General features: G+C 34.8%; 1 protein-coding gene and 1 pseudogene across 2 annotated transcripts in view; one reads left to right on the forward strand and one right to left on the reverse strand.

The window, feature by feature from the left end:
* nfkbiz (nuclear factor of kappa light polypeptide gene enhancer in B-cells inhibitor, zeta) overlaps positions 1-21,453 on the reverse strand; it is a 96,965-nt gene that overhangs the window by 20,991 nt on the left and 54,521 nt on the right. The gene's annotated exons all lie outside the window — the stretch shown is intronic.
* LOC148185489 (ATP-binding cassette sub-family C member 4-like) overlaps positions 1-21,453 on the forward strand; it is a 79,598-nt pseudogene that overhangs the window by 6,180 nt on the left and 51,965 nt on the right. The window lies entirely within an intron of this gene.

A 21,453-nucleotide genomic window follows, 5' to 3' on the forward strand; every position in this document is an offset into this window, starting at 1 on the left:
AATTGGACCCCTCCTAAAAATGGCTGAAAACCACTTAGAATGGCTTGTAGAAGCGTATTATAGCATACAAAGTGGAAATAATGGTCAAAAAAGGCCAAAAAACTCATAATTTAGCATGTCCCAAAAATGGCGAAAAAAAGGCAATACTATAGTATGGCAAAAAAGTCAAAATTTGACCCCTCCTGAAAATGGCTGAAAACTACTTAGAATAGCTCCTAGAAGCGCGTTATAGCATACACAGTGGAAATAATGGTCAAAAAAGGCCAAAAAACTCATAATTTAGCATGTCCCAAAAATGGCGAAAAAAAGGCAATACTATAGTATGGCAAAAAAGTCAAAATTTGACCCCTCCTGAAAATGGCTAAAAATGATATAGAATAGCTCCTAGAAGCGCATTATAGCATACAGAGTGGAAATATAGATCAAAAAAGGCCAAAAACCTGATAATTTAGCATGTCCCAAAAATGGCGACAAAGGCAATAGTATTGTATGGCGAAAAAAGTCAAAATTGGACCCCTCCTAAAAATGGCTGAAAACTACTTAGAATAGCTCCTAGAAGCGCGTTATAGCATACACAGTGGAAATAATGGTCAAAAAAGGCCAAAAAACATCATAAATTAGCATGTCCCAAAAATGGCGAAAAAAAGGCAATAGTATAGTATGGTGAAAAAAGTCAAAATTTGACCCCTCCTGAAAATGGCTAAAAATGATATAGAATAGCTTGTAGAAGCGCATTATAGCATACAAAGTGAAAATAATGGTCCAAAAAGGCCAAAAACATGATAATTTAGCATGTCCCAAAAATGGCGAAAAAAAGGCAATACTATAGTATGGCAAAAGTCAAAATTTGACCCCTCCTGAAAATGGCTAAAATGATATAGAATAGCTTGTAGAAGCGCATTATAGCATACAGAGTGGAAATATAGATCAAAAAAGGCCAAAAACCTGATAATTTAGCATGTCCCAAAAATGGCGACAAAGGCAATAGTATTGTATGGCGAAAAAAGTCAAAATTGGACCCCTCCTAAAAATGGCTGAAAACCACTTAGAATGGCTTGTAGAAGCGTATTATAGCATACAAAGTGGAAATAATGGTCAAAAAAGGCCAAAAAACTCATAATTTAGCATGTCCCAAAAATGGCGAAAAAAAGGCAATACTATAGTATGGCAAAAAAGTCAAAATTTGACCCCTCCTGAAAATGGCTGAAAACTACTTAGAATAGCTCCTAGAAGCGCATTATAGCATACACAGTGGAAATAATGGTCAAAAAGGCCAAAAAACATCATAAATTAGCATGTCCCAAAAATGGCGAAAAAAAGGCAATAGTATAGTATGGTGAAAAAAGTCAAAATTTGACCCCTCCTGAAAATGGCTAAAAATGATATAGAATAGCTTGTAGAAGCGCATTATAGCATACACAGTGGAAATAATGGTCAAAAAGGCCAAAAACTCATAATTTAGCATGTCCCAAAATGGCGAAAAAAAAGGCAATACTATAGTATGGCAAAAAGTCAAAATTTGACCCTCCTGAAAATGGCTAAAAATGATATAGAATAGCTTGTAGAGACGCGTAATAGCATAAAAAGTGAAAATAAAGTCCAAAAAAGGCCAAAAACATGATAATTTAGCATGGCCCAAAAATGGCGAAAAAAAGGCAATACTATAGTATGGCAAAAAAGTCAAAATTTGACCCCTCCTGAAAATGGCTAAAAATGATATAGAATAGCTCCTAGAAGCGCATTATAGCATACACAGTGGAAATAATGGTCAAAAAAGGCCAAAAAACTCATAATTTAGCATGTCCCAAAAATGGCGAAAAAGGCAATAGTATAGTATGGCAAAAAGTCAAAATTTGACCCCTCCTGAAAATGGCTGAAAACTACTTAGAATAGCTCCTAGAAGCGCGTTATAGCATACACAGTGGAAATAATGGTCAAAAAAGGCCAAAAAACATCATAAATTAGCATGTCCCAAAAATGGCGAAAAACAGGCAATAGTATAGTATGGTGAAAAAGTCAAAATTTGACCCCTCCTGAAAATGGCTAAAAATGATATAGAATAGCTTGTAGAAGCGCATTATAGCATACACAGTGGAAATAATGCTCAAAAAAGGCCAAAAAACTCATAATTTAGCATGTCCCAAAAATGGCGAAAAAAAGGCAATACTATAGTATGGCAAAAAAGTCAAAATTTGACCCCTCCTGAAAATGGCTAAAAATGATATAGAATAGCTCCTAGAAGCGCATTATAGCATACACAGTGGAAATAATGGTCAAAAAAGGCCAAAAACATCATAAATTAGCATGTCCCAAAAATGGCGAAAAAAGGCAATAGTATAGTATGGTGAAAAAGTCAAAATTTGACCCCTCCTGAAAATGGCTAAAAATGATATAGAATAGCTTGTAGAGACGCATTATAGCATACAAAAGTGAAAATAAAGTCCAAAAAAGGCCAAAAACATGATAATTTAGCATGGCCCAAAATGGCGACAAAAGGCAATACTATAGTATGGCAAAAAGTCAAAATTGGACCCTCCTGAAAATGGCTGAAAATGATATAGAATAGCTCCTAGAAGCGCATTATAGCATACACAGTGGAAATAATGGTCAAAAAGGCCAAAAACATCATAATTTAGCATGTCCCAAAAATGGCGAAAAAAGGCAATACTATAGTATGGCAAAAAAGTCAAAATTGGACCCCTCCTAAAAATGGCTGAAAACTACTTAGAATAGCTCCTAGAAGCGCGTTATAGCATACAAAGTGGAAATAAAGGTCAAAAAAGGCCAAAAACATCATAAATTAGCATGTCCCAAAAATGGCGAAAAAAAGGCAATACTATAGTATAGCAAAAAGTCAAAATTGACCCCTCCTGAAAATGGCTGAAAACTACTTAGAATAGCTCCTAGAAGCGCATTATAGCATACACAGTGGAAATAATGGTCAAAAAGGCCAAAAACTCATAATTTAGCATGTCCCAAAATGGCGAAAAAAGGCAATACTATAGTATGGCTAAAAGTCAAAATTGACCCCTCCTGAAAATGGCTGAAAACTACTTAGAATAGCTCCTAGAAGCGTGTTATAGCATACAAAGTGGAAATAATGGTCAAAAAGGCAAAAAAACATCATAAATTAGCATGTCCCAAAAATGGCGAAAAAAAGGCAATACTATAGTATGGCAAAAAAGTCAAAATTTGACCCCTCCTGAAAATGGCTAAAAATGATATAGAATAGCTCCTAGAAGCGCATTATAGCATACACAGTGGAAATAATGGTCAAAAAAGGCCAAAAAACTCATAATTTAGCATGTCCCAAAAATGGCGAAAAAAGGCAATACTATAGTATGGCAAAAAGTCAAAATTGACCCCTCCTGAAAATGGCTGAAAATGATATAGAATGGCTTGTAGAAGCGTATTATAGCATACAAAGTGGAAATAATGGTCAAAAAAGGCCAAAAACATGATAATTTAGCATGTCCCAAAAATGGCGAAAAAAAGGCAATACTATAGTATGGCAAAAAGTCAAAATTTGACCCTCCTGAAAATGGCTGAAAATGATATAGAATAGCTCCTAGAAGCGCATTATAGCATACACAGTGGAAATAATGGTCAAAAAAGGCCAAAAACTCATAATTTAGCATGTCCCAAAAATGGCGAAAAAAAGGCAATACTATAGTATGGCAAAAAGTCAAAATTTGACCCCTCCTGAAAATGGCTAAAATGATATAGAATAGCTCCTAGAAGCGCATTATAGCATACACAGTGGAAATAATGGTCAAAAAGGCCAAAAACCTGATAATTTAGCATGTCCCAAAAATGGCGAAAAAAGGCAATAGTATAGTATGGTGAAAAAAGTCAAAATTGGACCCTCCTGAAAATGGCTGAAAATGATATAGAATAGCTCCTAGAAGCGCATTATAGCATACACAGTGGAAATAATGGTCAAAAAGGCCAAAAAACATCATAAATTAGCATGTCCCAAAAATGGCGAAAAAAAGGCAAAAGTATAGTATGGTGAAAAAGTCAAAATTTGACCCCTCCTGAAAATGGCTAAAAATGATATAGAATAGCTCCTAGAAGCGCATTATAGCATACACAGTGGAAATAATGGTCAAAAAGGCCAAAAACATGATAATTTAGCATGTCCCAAAAATGGCGAAAAAAAGGCAATACTATAGTATGGCAAAAAGTCAAAATTTGACCCCTCCTGAAAATGGCTAAAATGATATAGAATAGCTCCTAGAAGCGCATTATAGCATACAGAGTGGAAATATAGATCAAAAAAGGCCAAAAACCTGATAATTTAGCATGTCCCAAAAATGGCGAAAAAAGGCAATAGTATAGTATGGCAAAAAGTCAAAATTGACCCCTCCTGAAAATGGCTGAAAATGATATAGAATAGCTCCTAGAAGCGTTATAGCATACACAGTGGAAATAATGGTCAAAAAGGCCAAAAAAACTCATAAATTAGCATGTCCCAAAATGGCGAAAAAAGGCAATAGTATAGTATGGTGAAAAAGTCAAAATTTGACCCCTCCTGAAAATGGCTGAAAATGATATAGAATAGCTTGTAGAAGCAGCGTAATAGCATAAAAAGTGAAAATAATGGTCAAAAAGGCCAAAAACATGATAATTTAGCATGTCCCAAAAATGGCGAAAAAAAAGGCAATACTATAGTATGGCAAAAAGTCAAAATTTGACCCCTCCTGAAAATGGCTAAAAATGATATAGAATAGCTCCTAGAAGCGCATTATAGCATACACAGTGGAAATAATGGTCAAAAAGGCCAAAAACTCATAATTTAGCATGTCCCAAAAATGGCGAAAAAAGGCAATACTATAGTATGGCAAAAAGTCAAAATTTGACCCTCCTGAAAATGGCTGAAAATGATATAGAATAGCTCCTAGAAGCGCATTATAGCATACACAGTGGAAATAATGGTCAAAAAAGGCCAAAAACATCATAAATTAGCATGTCCCAAAAATGGCGAAAAAAGGCAATAGTATAGTATGGTGAAAAAGTCAAAATTTGACCCCTCCTGAAAATGGCTAAAATGATATAGAATAGCTCCTAGAAGCGCATTATAGCATACACAGTGGAAATAATGGTCAAAAAGGCCAAAAACTCATAATTTAGCATGTTCCAAAAATGGCAAAAAAGGCAATAGTATAGTATGGCAAAAAGTCAAAATTTGACCCCTCCTGAAAATGGCTGAAAATGATATAGAATAGCTCCTAGAAGCGCATTATAGCATACACAGTGGAAATAATGGTCAAAAAGGCCAAAAACCTCATAATTTAGCATGTCCCAAAAATGGCGAAAAAAAAGGCAATACTATAGTATGGCAAAAAAGTCAAAATTTGACCCCTCCTGAAAATGGCTAAAATGATATAGAATAGCTCCTAGAAGCGCATTATAGCATACACAGTGGAAATATAGATCAAAAAAGGCCAAAAACCTGATAATTTAGCATGTCCCAAAAATGGCAATCAAGGCAATAGTATAGTATGGCGAAAAAAGTCAAAATTTGACCGCTCCTGAAAATGGCTGAAAACTACTTAGAATAGCTCCTAGAAGCGCGTTATAGCATACACAGTGGAAATAATGGTCAAAAAAGGCCAAAAAACATCGTAAATTAGCATGTCCAAAAAATGGCGAAAAAAAGGCAATACTATAGTATGGTGAAAAAGTCAAAATTGACCCTCCTGAAAATGGCTGAAAACTACTTAGAATAGCTCCTAGAGACGCGTTATAGCATACACAGTGGAAATAATGGTCAAAAAGGCCAAAAAACATCATAAATTAGCATGTCCCAAAAATGGCGAAAAAAAAGGCAATAGTATAGTATGGTGAAAAAGTCAAAATTTGACCCTCCTGAAAATGGCTAAAATGATATAGAATAGCTCCTAGAAGCGCTGTAATAGCATAAAAAGTGAAAATAAAGTCCAAAAAGGCCAAAAACATGATAATTTAGCATGTTCAAAAAATGGCAAAAAAGGCAATACTATAGTATGGCAAAAGTCAAAATTTGACCCCTCCTGAAAATGGCTGAAAATGATATAGAATAGCTCCTAGAAGCGCATTATAGCATACACAGTGGAAATAATGGTCAAAAAAGGCCAAAAACATCATAAATTTAGCATGTCCCAAAAATGGCGAAAAAAAGGCAATACTATAGTATGGCAAAAAGTCAAAATTGACCCCTCCTGAAAATGGCTGAAAATGATATAGAATAGCTCCTAGAAGCGCATTATAGCATACACAGTGGAAATAATGGTCAAAAAGGCCAAAAAACATCATAAATTAGCATGTCCCAAAAATGGCGAAAAAAGGCAATAGTATAGTATGGTGAAAAAAGTCAAAATTTGACCCCTCCTGAAAATGGCTAAAACTACTTAGAATAGCTCCTAGAAGCGCATTATAGCATACACAGTGGAAATAATGGTCAAAAAAGGCCAAAAACATCATAAATTAGCATGTCCCAAAAATGGCGAAAAAAAGGCAATACTATAGTATGGCAAAAAAGTCAAAATTTGACCCCTCCTGAAAATGGCTAAAAATGATATAGAATAGCTTGTAGAGACGCATTATAGCATACAAAGTGAAAATAAAGATCAAAAAGGCCAAAAACCTGATAATTTAGCATGTCCCAAAAATGGCGAAAAAAAGGCAATACTATAGTATGGCAAAAAGTCAAAATTGACCCCTCCTGAAAATGGCTAAAAATGATATAGAATAGCTCCTAGAAGCGCATTATAGCATACACAGAGGAAATAATGTTCAAAAAAGACCAAAAACTCATATATTAGCATGTTCAAAAATGGCAAAAAAGGCAATAGTATAGTATGGCAAAAAGTCAAAATTTGACCCCTCCTGAAAATGGCTGAAAACTACTTAGAATAGCTCCTAGAAGCGTTATAGCGTACAAAGTGGAATTAATGGTCAAAAAAGGCCAAAAACATCATAGTTTAGCATGTCCCAAAAATGGCGAAAAAAAGGCAATACTATAGTATGGCAAAAAAGTCAAAATTGGACCCCTCCTGAAAATGGCTGAAAATGATATAGAATAGCTCCTAGAAGCATTATAGCATACACAGTGGAAATAATGGTCAAAAAGGCCAAAAACATCATAAATTAGCATGTCCCAAAAATGGCGAAAAAAAGGCAATAGTATAGTATGGTGAAAAAAGTCAAAATTTGACCCCTCCTGAAAATGGCTAAAAATGATATAGAATAGCTTGTAGAGACGCGTAATAGCATAAAAAGTGAAAATAAAGTCCAAAAAAGGCCAAAAACATGATAATTTAGCATGTCCCAAAAATGGCGAAAAAAAGGCAATACTATAGTATGGCAAAAAAGTCAAAATTTGACCCCTCCTGAAAATGGCTAAAAATGATATAGAATAGCTCCTAGAAGCGCATTATAGCATACACAGTGGAAATAATGGTCAAAAAAGGCCAAAAAACTCATAATTTAGCATGTCCCAAAAATGGCGACAAAGGCAATACTATAGTATGGCGAAAAAAGTCAAAATTGGACCCCTCCTAAAAATGGCTGAAAACTACTTAGAATAGCTCCTAGAAGCGCGTTATAGCATACAAAGTGGAAATAAAGGTCAAAAAAGACCAAAAACATCATAAATTAGCATGTCCCAAAAATGGCGAAAAAAAGGCAATACTATAGTATGGCAAAAAAGTCAAAATTTGACCCCTCCTGAAAATGGCTGAAAACTACTTAGAATAGCTCCTAGAAGCGCGTTATAGCATACACAGTGGAAATAATGGTCAAAAAAGGCCAAAAAACTCATAATTTAGCATGTCCCAAAAATGGCGAAAAAAAGGCAATACTATAGTATGGCAAAAAAGTCAAAATTTGACCCCTCCTGAAAATGGCTAAAAATGATATAGAATAGCTCCTAGAAGCGCATTATAGCATACAGAGTGGAAATATAGATCAAAAAAGGCCAAAAAACTCATAATTTAGCATGTCCCAAAAATGGCGACAAAGGCAATAGTATTGTATGGCGAAAAAAGTCAAAATTTGACCCCTCCTAAAAATGGCTGAAAACTACTTAGAATAGCTCCTAGAAGCGCGTTATAGCATACACAGTGGAAATAATGGTCAAAAAAGGCCAAAAAACATCATAAATTAGCATGTCCCAAAAATGGCGAAAAAAAGGCAATAGTATAGTATGGTGAAAAAAGTCAAAATTTGACCCCTCCTGAAAATGGCTAAAAATGATATAGAATAGCTTGTAGAGACGCGTAATAGCATAAAAAGTGAAAATAAAGTCCAAAAAAGGCCAAAAACATGATAATTTAGCATGGCCCAAAAATGGCGAAAAAAAGGCAATACTATAGTATGGCAAAAAAGTCAAAATTTGACCCCTCCTGAAAATGGCTAAAAATGATATAGAATAGCTTGTAGAAGCGCATTATAGCATACAGAGTTGAAATATAGAGCAAAGAAGGCCAAAAACCTGATAATTTAGCATGTCCCAAAAATGGCGACAAAGGCAATAGTATTGTATGGCGAAAAAAGTCAAAATTGGACCTCCTAAAATGGCTGAAAACCACTTAGAATTGCTTGTAGAAGCGTATTATAGCATACAAAGTGGAAATAATGGTCAAAAAAGGCCAAAAAACTCATAATTTAGCATGTCCCAAAAATGGCGAAAAAAAGGCAATACTATAGTATGGCAAAAAAGTCAAAATTTGACCCCTCCTGAAAATGGCTAAAAATGATATAGAATAGCTTGTAGAAGCGCATTATAGCATACAGAGTGGAAATATAGATCAAAAAAGGCCAAAAACCTGATAATTTAGCATGTCCCAAAAATGGCGACAAAGGCAATAGTATTGTATGGCAAAAAGTCAAAATTGGACCCTCCTAAAATGGCTGAAAAAATGAGAATGGCTCAGAAGCGTATTATAGCATACAAAGTGGAAATAATGGTCAAAAAAGGCCAAAAAACTCATAATTTAGCATGTCCCAAAAATGGCGAAAAAAAGGCAATACTATAGTATGGCAAAAAAGTCAAAATTTGACCCCTCCTGAAAATGGCTGAAAACTACTTAGAATAGCTCCTAGAAGCGTTATAGCATACACAGTGGAAATAATGGTCAAAAAGGCCAAAAAACTCATAATTTAGCATGTCCCAAAAATGGCGAAAAAGGCAATACTATAGTATGGCAAAAAGTCAAAATTTGACCCCTCCTGAAAATGGCTAAAAATGATATAGAATAGCTCCTAGAAGCGCATTATAGCATACACAGTGGAAATATAGATCAAAAAGGCCAAAAACCTGATAATTTAGCATGTCCCAAAAATGGCGAAAAAAGGCAATAGTATTGTATGGCGAAAAAGTCAAAATTGGACCCTCCTGAAAATGGCTGAAAACTACTTAGAATAGCTCCTAGAAGCGCGTTATAGCATACACAGTGGAAATAATGGTCAAAAAAGGCCAAAAAACATCATAAATTAGCATGTCCCAAAAATGGCGAAAAAAAAGGCAATAGTATAGTATGGTGAAAAAAGTCAAAATTTGACCCCTCCTGAAAATGGCTAAAAATGATATAGAATAGCTTGTAGAGACGCGTAATAGCATAAAAAGTGAAAATAAAGTCCAAAAAAGGCCAAAAACATGATAATTTAGCATGGCCCAAAAATGGCGAAAAAAAGGCAATACTATAGTATGGCAAAAAAGTCAAAATTTGACCCCTCCTGAAAATGGCTAAAAATGATATAGAATAGCTCCTAGAAGCGCATTATAGCATACAGAGTGGAAATATAGATCAAAAAAGGCCAAAAACCTGATAATTTAGCATGTCCCAAAAATGGCGACAAAGGCAATAGTATTGTATGGCGAAAAAAGTCAAAATTGGACCCCTCCTGAAAATGGCTGAAAACTACTTAGAGTAGCTCCTAGAAGCGCGTTATAGCATACACAGTGGAAATAATGGTCAAAAAGGCCAAAAACATCATAAATTAGCATGTCCCAAAATGGCGAAAAAAGGCAATAGTATAGTATGGTGAAAAAGTCAAAATTTGACCCCTCCTGAAAATGGCTAAAAATGATATAGAATAGCTTGTAGAGACGCGTAATAGCATAAAAAGTGAAAATAAAGTCCAAAAAAGGCCAAAAACATGATAATTTAGCATGGCCCAAAAATGGCGAAAAAAAGGCAATACTATAGTATGGCAAAAAAGTCAAAATTTGACCCCTCCTGAAAATGGCTAAAAATGATATAGAATAGCTCCTAGAAGCGCATTATAGCATACAGAGTGGAAATATAGATCAAAAAAGGCCAAAAACCTGATAATTTAGCATGTCCCAAAAATGGCGACAAAGGCAATAGTATTGTATGGCGAAAAAAGTCAAAATTGGACCCCTCCTAAAAATGGCTGAAAACTACTTAGAATAGCTCCTAGAAGCGCGTTATAGCATACACAGTGGAAATAATGGTCAAAAAAGGCCAAAAAACATCATAAATTAGCATGTCCCAAAAATGGCGAAAAAAAGGCAATAGTATAGTATGGTGAAAAAGTCAAAATTTGACCCCTCCTGAAAATGGCTAAAATGATATAGAATAGCTTGTGGAGACGCGTAATAGCATAAAAAGTGAAAATAAAGTCCAAAAAAGGCCAAAAACATGATAATTTAGCATGTCCCAAAAATGGCGAAAAAAAGGCAATACTATAGTATGGCAAAAAAGTCAAAATTTGACCCCTCCTGAAAATGGCTAAAAATGATATAGAATAGCTCCTAGAAGCGCATTATAGCATACACAGTGGAAATAATGGTCAAAAAAGGCCAAAAAACTCATAATTTAGCATGTCCCAAAAATGGCGAAAAAAAGGCAATACTATAGTATGGCAAAAAAGTCAAAATTTGACCCCTCCTGAAAATGGCTGAAAACTACTTAGAATAGCTCCTAGAAGCGCGTTATAGCATACACAGTGGAAATAATGGTCAAAAAAGGCCAAAAAACATCATAAATTAGCATGTCCCAAAAATGGGGAAAAAAAGGCAATAGTATAGTATGGTGAAAAAAGTCAAAATTTGACCCCTCCTGAAAATGGCTAAAAATGATATAGAATAGCTCCTAGAAGCGCATTATAGCATACACAGTGGAAATAATGGTCAAAAAAGGCCAAAAAACTCATAATTTAGCATGTCCCAAAAATGGCGAAAAAAAGGCAATACTATAGTATGGCAAAAAAGTCAAAATTTGACCCCTCCTGAAAATGGCTAAAAATGATATAGAATAGCTCCTAGAAGCGCATTATAGCATACAGAGTGGAAATATAGATCAAAAAAGGCCAAAAACCTGATAATTTAGCATGTCCCAAAAATGGCGAAAAAAAGGCAATACTATAGTATGGCAAAAAAGTCAAAATTTGACCCCTCCTGAAAATGGCTAAAAATGATATAGAATAGCTCCTAGAAGCGCATTATAGCATACACAGTGGAAATAATGGCCAAAAAAGACCAAAAACGTCATATATTAGCATGTTCAAAAAATGGCAATCAAGGCAATAGTATAGTATGGCGAAAAAAGTCAAAATTTGACCGCTCCTGAAAATGGCTGAAAACTACTTAGAATGGCTTGTAGAAGCGTATTATAGCATACAAAGTGGAAATAAAGGTCAAAAAAGGCCAAAAACATCATAAATTAGCATGTCCCAAAAATGGCGAAAAAAAGGCAATACTATAGTATGGCAAAAAAGTCAAAATTTGACCCCTCCTGAAAATGGCTGAAAACTACTTAGAATAGCTCCTAGAAGCGCGTTATAGCATACACAGTGGAAATAATGGTCAAAAAAGGCCAAAAAACATCATAAATTAGCATGTCCCAAAAATGGCGAAAAAAAGGCAATAGTATAGTATGGTGAAAAAAGTCAAAATTTGACCCCTCCTGAAAATGGCTAAAAATGATATAGAATAGCTTGTAGAGACGCGTAATAGCATAAAAAGTGAAAATAAAGTCCAAAAAAGGCCAAAAACATGATAATTTAGCATGTCCCAAAAATGGCGAAAAAAAGGCAATACTATAGTATGGCAAAAAAGTCAAAATTTGACCCCTCCTGAAAATGGCTAAAAATGATATAGAATAGCTCCTAGAAGCGCATTATAGCATACACAGTGGAAATAATGGTCAAAAAGGCCAAAAACTCATAATTTAGCATGTCCCAAAAATGGCGACAAAGGCAATACTATAGTATGGCAAAAAAGTCAAAATTTGACCCCTCCTGAAAATGGCTGAAAACTACTTAGAATAGCTCCTAGAAGCGCGTTATAGCATACAAAGTGGAAATAAAGGTCAAAAAAGGCCAAAAACATCATAAATTAGCATGTCCCAAAAATGGCGAAAAAAAGGCAATACTATAGTATGGCAAAAAAGTCAAAATTTGACCCCTCCTGAAAATGGCTGAAAACTACTTAGAATAGCTCCTAGAAGCGCGTTATAGCATACACAGTGGAAATAATGGTCAAAAAGGCCAAAAACTCATAATTTAGCATGTCCCAAAAATGGCGAAAAAAGGCAATACTATAGTATGGCAAAAAAGTCAAAATTTGACCCTCCTGAAAATGGCTGAAAATAGAATAGCTCCTAGAAGCGCATTATAGCATACACAGTGGAAATAATGGTCAAAAAAGGCCAAAAACTCATAATTTAGCATGTCCCAAAAATGGCGACAAAGGCAATAGTATAGTATGGTGAAAAAAGTCAAAATTTGACCCTCCTGAAAATGGCTGAAAAATGATATAGAATAGCTCCTAGAAGCGCATTATAGCATACACAGTGGAAATAATGGTCAAAAAGGCCAAAAAACTCATAATTTAGCATGTCCCAAAAATGGCGAAAAAAAGGCAATACTATAGTATGGTGAAAAAAGTCAAAATTTGACCCCTCCTGAAAATGGCTAAAAATGATATAGAATAGCTTGTAGAGACGCGTAATAGCATAAAAAGTGAAAATAAAGTCCAAAAAAGGCCAAAAACATGATAATTTAGCATGTCCCAAAAATGGCGAAAAAAAGGCAATACTATAGTATGGCAAAAAGTCAAAATTTGACCCCTCCTGAAAATGGCTAAAAATGATATAGAATAGCTCCTAGAAGCGCATTATAGCATACACAGTGGAAATAATGGTCAAAAAGGCCAAAAACTCATAATTTAGCATGTCCCAAAAATGGCGAAAAAAGGCAATACTATAGTATGGCAAAAAGTCAAAATTTGACCCCTCCTGAAAATGGCTGAAAACTACTTAGAATAGCTCCTAGAAGCGTTATAGCATACACAGTGGAAATAATGGTCAAAAAGGCCAAAAACATCATAAATTAGCATGTCCCAAAAATGGCGAAAAAAAAGGCAATAGTATAGTATGGTGAAAAAAGTCAAAATTTGACCCTCCTGAAAATGGCTAAAAATGATATAGAATAGCTCCTAGAAGCGCATTATAGCATAAAAAGTGGAAATAATGGTCAAAAAGGCCAAAAACATGATAATTTAGCATGTCCCAAAAATGGCGAAAAAAAGGCAATACTATAGTATGGCAAAAAAGTCAAAATTTGACCCCTCCTGAAAATGGCTGAAAACCATAGAATAGCTCCTAGAAGCGTTATAGCATACAAAGTGGAAATAATGGCCAAAAGACCAAAACGTCATATATTAGCATGTTCAAAAATGGCAATCAAGGCAATAGTATAGTATGGTGAAAAAAGTCAAAATTTGACCCTCCTGAAAATGGCTGAAAACTACTTAGAATGGCTTGTAGAAGCGTGTTATAGCATACAAAGTGGAAATAAAGGTCAAAAAAGGCCAAAAACATCATAAATTAGCATGTCCCAAAAATGGCGAAAAAAAAGGCAATACTATAGTATGGCAAAAAGTCAAAATTGACCCTCCTGAAAATGGCTAAAAATGATATAGAATAGCTCCTAGAAGCGCATTATAGCATACACAGTGGAAATATAGATCAAAAAGGCCAAAAACTCATAATTTAGCATGTCCCAAAAATGGCGAAAAAGGCAATAGTATTGTATGGCAAAAAGTCAAAATTGACCCCTCCTGAAAATGGCTGAAAACTACTTAGAATAGCTCCTAGAAGCGCGTTATAGCATACACAGTGGAAATAATGGTCAAAAAAGGCCAAAAAACATCATAAATTAGCATGTCCCAAAAATGGCGAAAAAAAGGCAATAGTATAGTATGGTGAAAAAAGTCAAAATTTGACCCCTCCTGAAAATGGCTAAAAATGATATAGAATAGCTCCTAGAAGCGCATTATAGCATACACAGTGGAAATAATGGTCAAAAAAGGCCAAAAACATCATAATTTAGCATGTCCCAAAAATGGCGAAAAAAAAGGCAATACTATAGTATGGCAAAAGTCAAAATTTGACCCCTCCTGAAAATGGCTAAAATGATATAGAATAGCTCCTAGAAGCGCATTATAGCATACAGAGTGGAAATATAGATCAAAAAAGGCCAAAAACCTGATAATTTAGCATGTCCCAAAAATGGCGAAAAAAAGGCAATACTATAGTATGGCAAAAAAGTCAAAATTTGACCCCTCCTGAAAATGGCTAAAAATGATATAGAATAGCTCCTAGAAGCGCATTATAGCATACACAGTGGAAATAATGGTCAAAAAAGGCCAAAAAACTCATAATTTAGCATGTCCCAAAAATGGCGAAAAAAAGGCAATACTATAGTATGGCAAAAAAGTCAAAATTTGACCCCTCCTGAAAATGGCTGAAAACTACTTAGAATAGCTCCTAGAAGCGCGTTATAGCATACACAGTGGAAATAATGGTCAAAAAAGGCCAAAAAACTCATAATTTAGCATGTCCCAAAAATGGCGAAAAAAAGGCAATACTATAGTATGGCAAAAAAGTCAAAATTTGACCCCTCCTGAAAATGGCTAAAAATGATATAGAATAGCTCCTAGAAGCGCATTATAGCATACAGAGTGGAAATATAGATCAAAAAAGGCCAAAAACCTGATAATTTAGCATGTCCCAAAAATGGCGACAAAGGCAATAGTATAGTATGGCAAAAAGTCAAAATTGGACCCCTCCTGAAAATGGCTAAAGAAGTTATAGAATAGCTCCTAGAAGCGCGTTATAGCATACACAGTGGAAATAATGGTCAAAAAAGGCCAAAAAACATCATAAATTAGCATGTCCCAAAAATGGCGAAAAAAAGGCAATAGTATAGTATGGTGAAAAAAGTCAAAATTTGACCCCTCCTGAAAATGGCTAAAAATGATATAGAATAGCTTGTAGAGACGCGTAATAGCATAAAAAGTGAAAATAAAGTCCAAAAAAGGCCAAAAACATGATAATTTAGCATGGCCCAAAAATGGCGAAAAAAAGGCAATACTATAGTATGGCAAAAAAGTCAAAATTTGACCCCTCCTAAAAATGGCTGAAAACCACTTAGAATAGCTCCTAGAAGCGCGTTATAGCATACAAAGTGGAAATAATGGCCAAAAAAGACCAAAAACGTCATATATTAGCATGTTCAAAAAATGGCAATCAAGGCAATAGTATAGTATGGCGAAAAAAGTCAAAATTTGACCCCTCCTGAAAATGGCTGAAAACTACTTAGAATGGCTTGTAGAAGCGTATTATAGCATACAAAGTGGAAATAAAGGTCAAAAAAGGCCAAAAACATCATAAATTAGCATGTCCCAAAATGGCGAAAAAAGGCAATACTATAGTATGGCAAAAAAGTCAAAATTTGACCCCTCCTGAAAATGGCTAAAAATGATATAGAATAGCTCCTAGAAGCGCATTATAGCATACACAGTGGAAATATAGATCAAAAGGCCAAAAACCTGATAATTTAGCATGTCCCAAAAATGGCGAAAAAAGGCAATAGTATTGTATGGCAAAGTCAAAATTGACCCCTCCTGAAAATGGCTGAAAACTACTTAGAGTAGCTCCTAGAAGCGCGTTATAGCATACACAGTGGAAATAATGGTCAAAAAAGGCCAAAAAACATCATAAATTAGCATGTCCCAAAAATGGCGAAAAAAAGGCAATAGTATAGTATGGTGAAAAAAGTCAAAATTTGACCCCTCCTGAAAATGGCTAAAAATGATATAGAATAGCTTGTAGAGACGCGTAATAGCATAAAAAGTGAAAATAAAGTCCAAAAAAGGCCAAAAACATGATAATTTAGCATGGCCCAAAAATGGCGAAAAAAAAGGCAATACTATAGTATGGCAAAAAAGTCAAAATTTGACCCTCCTGAAAATGGCTAAAATGATATAGAATAGCTCCTAGAAGCGCATTATAGCATACACAGTGGAAATAATGGTCAAAAAAGGCCAAAAACTCATAATTTAGCATGTCCCAAAATGGCGAAAAAAAGGCAATACTATAGTATGGCAAAAGTCAAAATTTGACCCCTCCTGAAAATGGCTGAAAACTACTTAGAATAGCTCCTAGAAGCGCCGTTATAGCATACACAGTGGAAATAATGGTCAAAAAGGCCAAAAACATCATAAATTAGCATGTCCCAAAAATGGCGAAAAAAAGGCAATAGTATAGTATGGTGAAAAAAGTCAAAATTTGACCCCTCCTGAAAATGGCTAAAAATGATATAGAATAGCTCCTAGAAGCGCATTATAGCATACACAGTGGAAATAATGGTCAAAAAAGGCCAAAAAACTCATAATTTAGCATGTCCCAAAAATGGCGAAAAAAAGGCAATACTATAGTATGGCAAAAAAGTCAAAATTTGACCCCTCCTGAAAATGGCTGAAAACTACTTAGAATAGCTCCTAGAAGCGCGTTATAGCATACACAGTGGAAATAATGGTCAAAAAGACCAAAAACATCATATATTAGCATGTTCAAAAATGGCAAAAAAGGCAATAGTATAGTATGGCAAAAGTCAAAATTTGACCCCTCCTGAAAATGGCTGAAAACTACTTAGAATAGCTCCTAGAAGCGTTATAGCATACAAAGTGGAAATAAAGGTCAAAAAAGGCCAAAAACATCATAAATTAGCATGTCCCAAAAATGGCGAAAAAAAGGCAATACTATAGTATGGCAAAAAAGTCAAAATTTGACCCCTCCTGAAAATGGCTAAAAATGATATAGAATAGCTCCTAGAAGCGCATTATAGCATACAGAGTGGAAATATAGATCAAAAAAGGCCAAAAACCTGATAATTTAGCATGTCCCAAAAATGGCGACAAAGGCAATAGTATTGTATGGCGAAAAAAGTCAAAATTGGACCCCTCCTGAAAATGGCTGAAAACTACTTAGAATAGCTCCTAGAAGCGCGTTATAGCATACACAGTGGAAATAATGGTCAAAAAAGGCCAAAAAACATCATAAATTAGCATGTCCCAAAAATGGCGAAAAAAAGGCAATAGTATAGTATGGTGAAAAAAGTCAAAATTTGACCCCTCCTGAAAATGGCTAAAAATGATATAGAATAGCTTGTAGAGACGCGTAATAGCATAAAAAGTGAAAATAAAGTCCAAAAAGGCCAAAAACATGATAATTTAGCATGGCCCAAAAATGGCGAAAAAAAGGCAATACTATAGTATGGCAAAAAAGTCAAAATTTGACCCCTCCTGAAAATGGCTAAAAATGATATAGAATAGCTCCTAGAAGCGCATTATAGCATACACAGTGGAAATAATGGTCAAAAAAGGCCAAAAAACTCATAATTTAGCATGTCCCAAAAATGGCGAAAAAAAGGCAATACTATAGTATGGCAAAAAAGTCAAAATTTGACCCCTCCTGAAAATGGCTAAAAATGATATAGAATAGCTCCTAGAAGCGCATTATAGCATACACAGTGGAAATATAGATCAAAAAAGGCCAAAAACCTGATAATTTAGCATGTCCCAAAAATGGCGAAAAAAGGCAATACTATAGTATGGCAAAAAGTCAAAATTTGACCCCTCCTGAAAATGGCTAAAAATGATATAGAATAGCTCCTAGAAGCACATTATAGCATACACAGTGGAAATAATGGCCAAAAAAGACCAAAAACGTCATATATTAGCATGTTCAAAAAATGGCAATCAAGGCAATAGTATAGTATGGCGAAAAAAGTCAAAATTTGACCGCTCCTGAAAATGGCTGAAAACTACTTAGAATGGCTTGTAGAAGCGTATTATAGCATACAAAGTGGAAATAATAAAGGTCAAAAAAGGCCAAAAACATCATAAATTAGCATGTCCCAAAAATGGCGAAAAAAAGGCAATACTATAGTATGGCAAAAAAGTCAAAATTTGACCCCTCCTGAAAATGGCTGAAAACTACTTAGAATAGCTCCTAGAAGCGCGTTATAGCATACACAGTGGAAATAATGGTCAAAAAAGGCCAAAAAACTCATAATTTAGCATGTCCCAAAAATGGCGAAAAAAAGGCAATACTATAGTATGGCAAAAAGTCAAAATTTGACCCTCCTGAAAATGGCTGAAAACTACTTAGAATAGCTCCTAGAAGCGTTATAGCATACACAGTGGAAATAATGGTCAAAAAGGCCAAAAACATCATAAATTAGCATGTCCCAAAAATGGCGAAAAAAAGGCAATAGTATAGTATGGTGAAAAAAGTCAAAATTTGACCCCTCCTGAAAATGGCTAAAAATGATATAGAATAGCTCCTAGAAGCGCATTATAGCATACACAGTGGAAATAATGGTCAAAAAAGGCCAAAAAACTCATAATTTAGCATGTCCCAAAAATGGCGAAAAAAAGGCAATACTATAGTATGGCAAAAAGTCAAAATTTGACCCTCCTGAAAATGGCTAAAAATGATATAGAATAGCTCCTAGAGCGCATTATAGCATACAAAGTGAAAATAAAGTCCAAAAAAGGCCAAAAACATGATAATTTAGCATGTCCCAAAAATGGCGAAAAAAAGGCAATACTATAGTATGGCAAAAAAGTCAAAATTTGACCCCTCCTGAAAATGGCTAAAAATGATATAGAATAGCTCCTAGAAGCGCATTATAGCATACACAGTGGAAATAATGGTCAAAAAAGGCCAAAAAACTCATATATTTAGCATGTCCCAAAAATGGCAAAAAGGCAATACTATAGTATGGCAAAAAAGTCAAAATTTGACCCCTCCTGAAAATGGCTGAAAACTACTTAGAATAGCTCCTAGAAGCGCGTTATAGCATACACAGTGGAAATAATGGTCAAAAAAGGCCAAAAAACATCATAAATTAGCATGTCCCAAAAATGGCGAAAAAAAGGCAATACTATAGTATGGTGCAAAAAGTCAAAATTTGACCCCTCCTGAAAATGGCTGAAAATGATATAGAATAGCTCCTAGAAGCGCATTATAGCATACACAGTGGAAATAATGGTCAAAAAGGCCAAAAACTCATAATTTAGCATGTCCCAAAAATGGCAAAAAAAGGCAATACTATAGTATGGCAAAAAGTCAAAATTTGACCCCTCCTGAAAATGGCTGAAAATGATATAGAATAGCTCCTAGAAGCGCATTATAGCATACACAGTGGAAATAATGGTCAAAAAGGCCAAAAACATCATAAATTAGCATGTCCCAAAAATGGCGAAAAAAAGGCAATAGTATAGTATGGTGAAAAAAGTCAAAATTTGACCCCTCCTGAAAATGGCTAAAAATGATATAGAATAGCTTGTAGAGACGCGTAATAGCATAAAAAGTGAAAATAAAGTCCAAAAAAGGCCAAAAACATGATAATTTAGCATGGCCCAAAAATGGCGAAAAAAAGGCAATACTATAGTATGGCAAAAAAGTCAAAATTTGACCCTCCTGAAAATGGCTAAAATGATATAGAATAGCTCCTAGAAGCGCATTATAGCATACACAGTGGAAATAATGGTCAAAAAAGGCCAAAAAACTCATAATTTAGCATGTCCCAAAAATGGCGACAAAGGCAATACTATAGTATGGCGAAAAAAGTCAAAATTGGACCCCTCCTAAAAATGGCTGAAAACTACTTAGAATAGCTCCTAGAAGCGCGTTATAGCATACAAAGTGGAAATAAAGGTCAAAAAAGGCCAAAAACATCATAAATTAGCATGTCCCAAAAATGGCGAAAAAAAGGCAATACTATAGTATGGCAAAAAAGTCAAAATTGGACCCTCCTGAAAATGGCTAAAACTACTTAGAATAGCTCCTAGAAGCGCATTATAGCATACACAGTGGAAATAATGGTCAAAAAGGCCAAAAACTCATAATTTAGCATGTCCCAAAAATGGCGAAAAAAAGGCAATACTATAGTATGGCAAAAAAGTCAAAATTTGACCCCTCCTGAAAATGGCTGAAAACTACTTAGAATAGCTCCTAGAAGCGCGTTATAGCATACACAGTGGAAATAATGGTCAAAAAAAGCCAAAAACATCATAAATTAGCATGTCCCAAAATGGCGAAAAAAAGGCAATAGTATAGTATGGTGAAAAAAGACAAAATTTGACCCCTCCTGAAAATGGCTAAAAATGATATAGAATAGCTCCTAGAAGCGCATTATAGCATACACAGTGGAAATAATGGTCAAAAAAGGCCAAAAAACTCATAATTTAGCATGTCCCAAAAATGGCGAAAAAAAGGCAATACTATAGTATGGCAAAAAAGTCAAAATTTGACCCCTCCTGAAAATGGCTAAAAATGATATAGAATAGCTTGTAGAGACGCGTAATAGCATAAAAAGTGAAAATAAAGTCCAAAAAAGGCCAAAAACATGATAATTTAGCATGGCCCAAAATGGCGAAAAAAAAGGCAATACTATAGTATGGCAAAAAGTCAAAATTTGACCCCTCCTGAAAATGGCTAAAAATGATATAGAATAGCTCCTAGAAGCGCATTATAGCATACACAGTGGAAATAATGGTCAAAAAGACCAAAAACTCATAATTTAGCATGTCCCAAAAATGGCGAAAAAAAGGCAATACTATAGTATGGCAAAAAAGTCAAAATTTGACCCCTCCTGAAAATGGCTGAAAACTACTTAGAATAGCTCCTAGAAGCGCGTTATAGCATACACAGTGGAAATAATGGTCAAAAAAGGCCAAAAAACATCATAAATTAGCATGTCCCAAAAATGGCGAAAAAAAGGCAATAGTATAGTATGGTGAAAAAAGTCAAAATTTGACCCCTCCTGAAAATGGCTAAAAATGATATAGAATAGCTCCTAGAAGCGCATTATAGCATACACAGTGGAAATAATGGTCAAAAAAGGCCAAAAAACTCATAATTTAGCATGTCCCAAAAATGGCGAAAAAAAGGCAATACTATAGTATGGCAAAAAGTCAAAATTTGACCCTCCTGAAAATGGCTAAAAATGATATAGAATAGCTCCTAGAAGCGCATTATAGCATACACAGTGGAAATAATGGTCAAAAAAGGCCAAAAACATCATAAATTAGCATGTCCCAAAAATGGCGAAAAAAAGGCAATAATATAGTATGGTGAAAAAGTCAAA

This window comes from Plectropomus leopardus, chromosome 24, assembly GCF_026936395.1.
Source record: "Plectropomus leopardus strain MGB_pleo_1.0 chromosome 24, ASM2693639v1, whole genome shotgun sequence".
Classification (NCBI taxonomy): Eukaryota; Metazoa; Chordata; class Actinopteri; order Perciformes; family Serranidae; genus Plectropomus; species Plectropomus leopardus.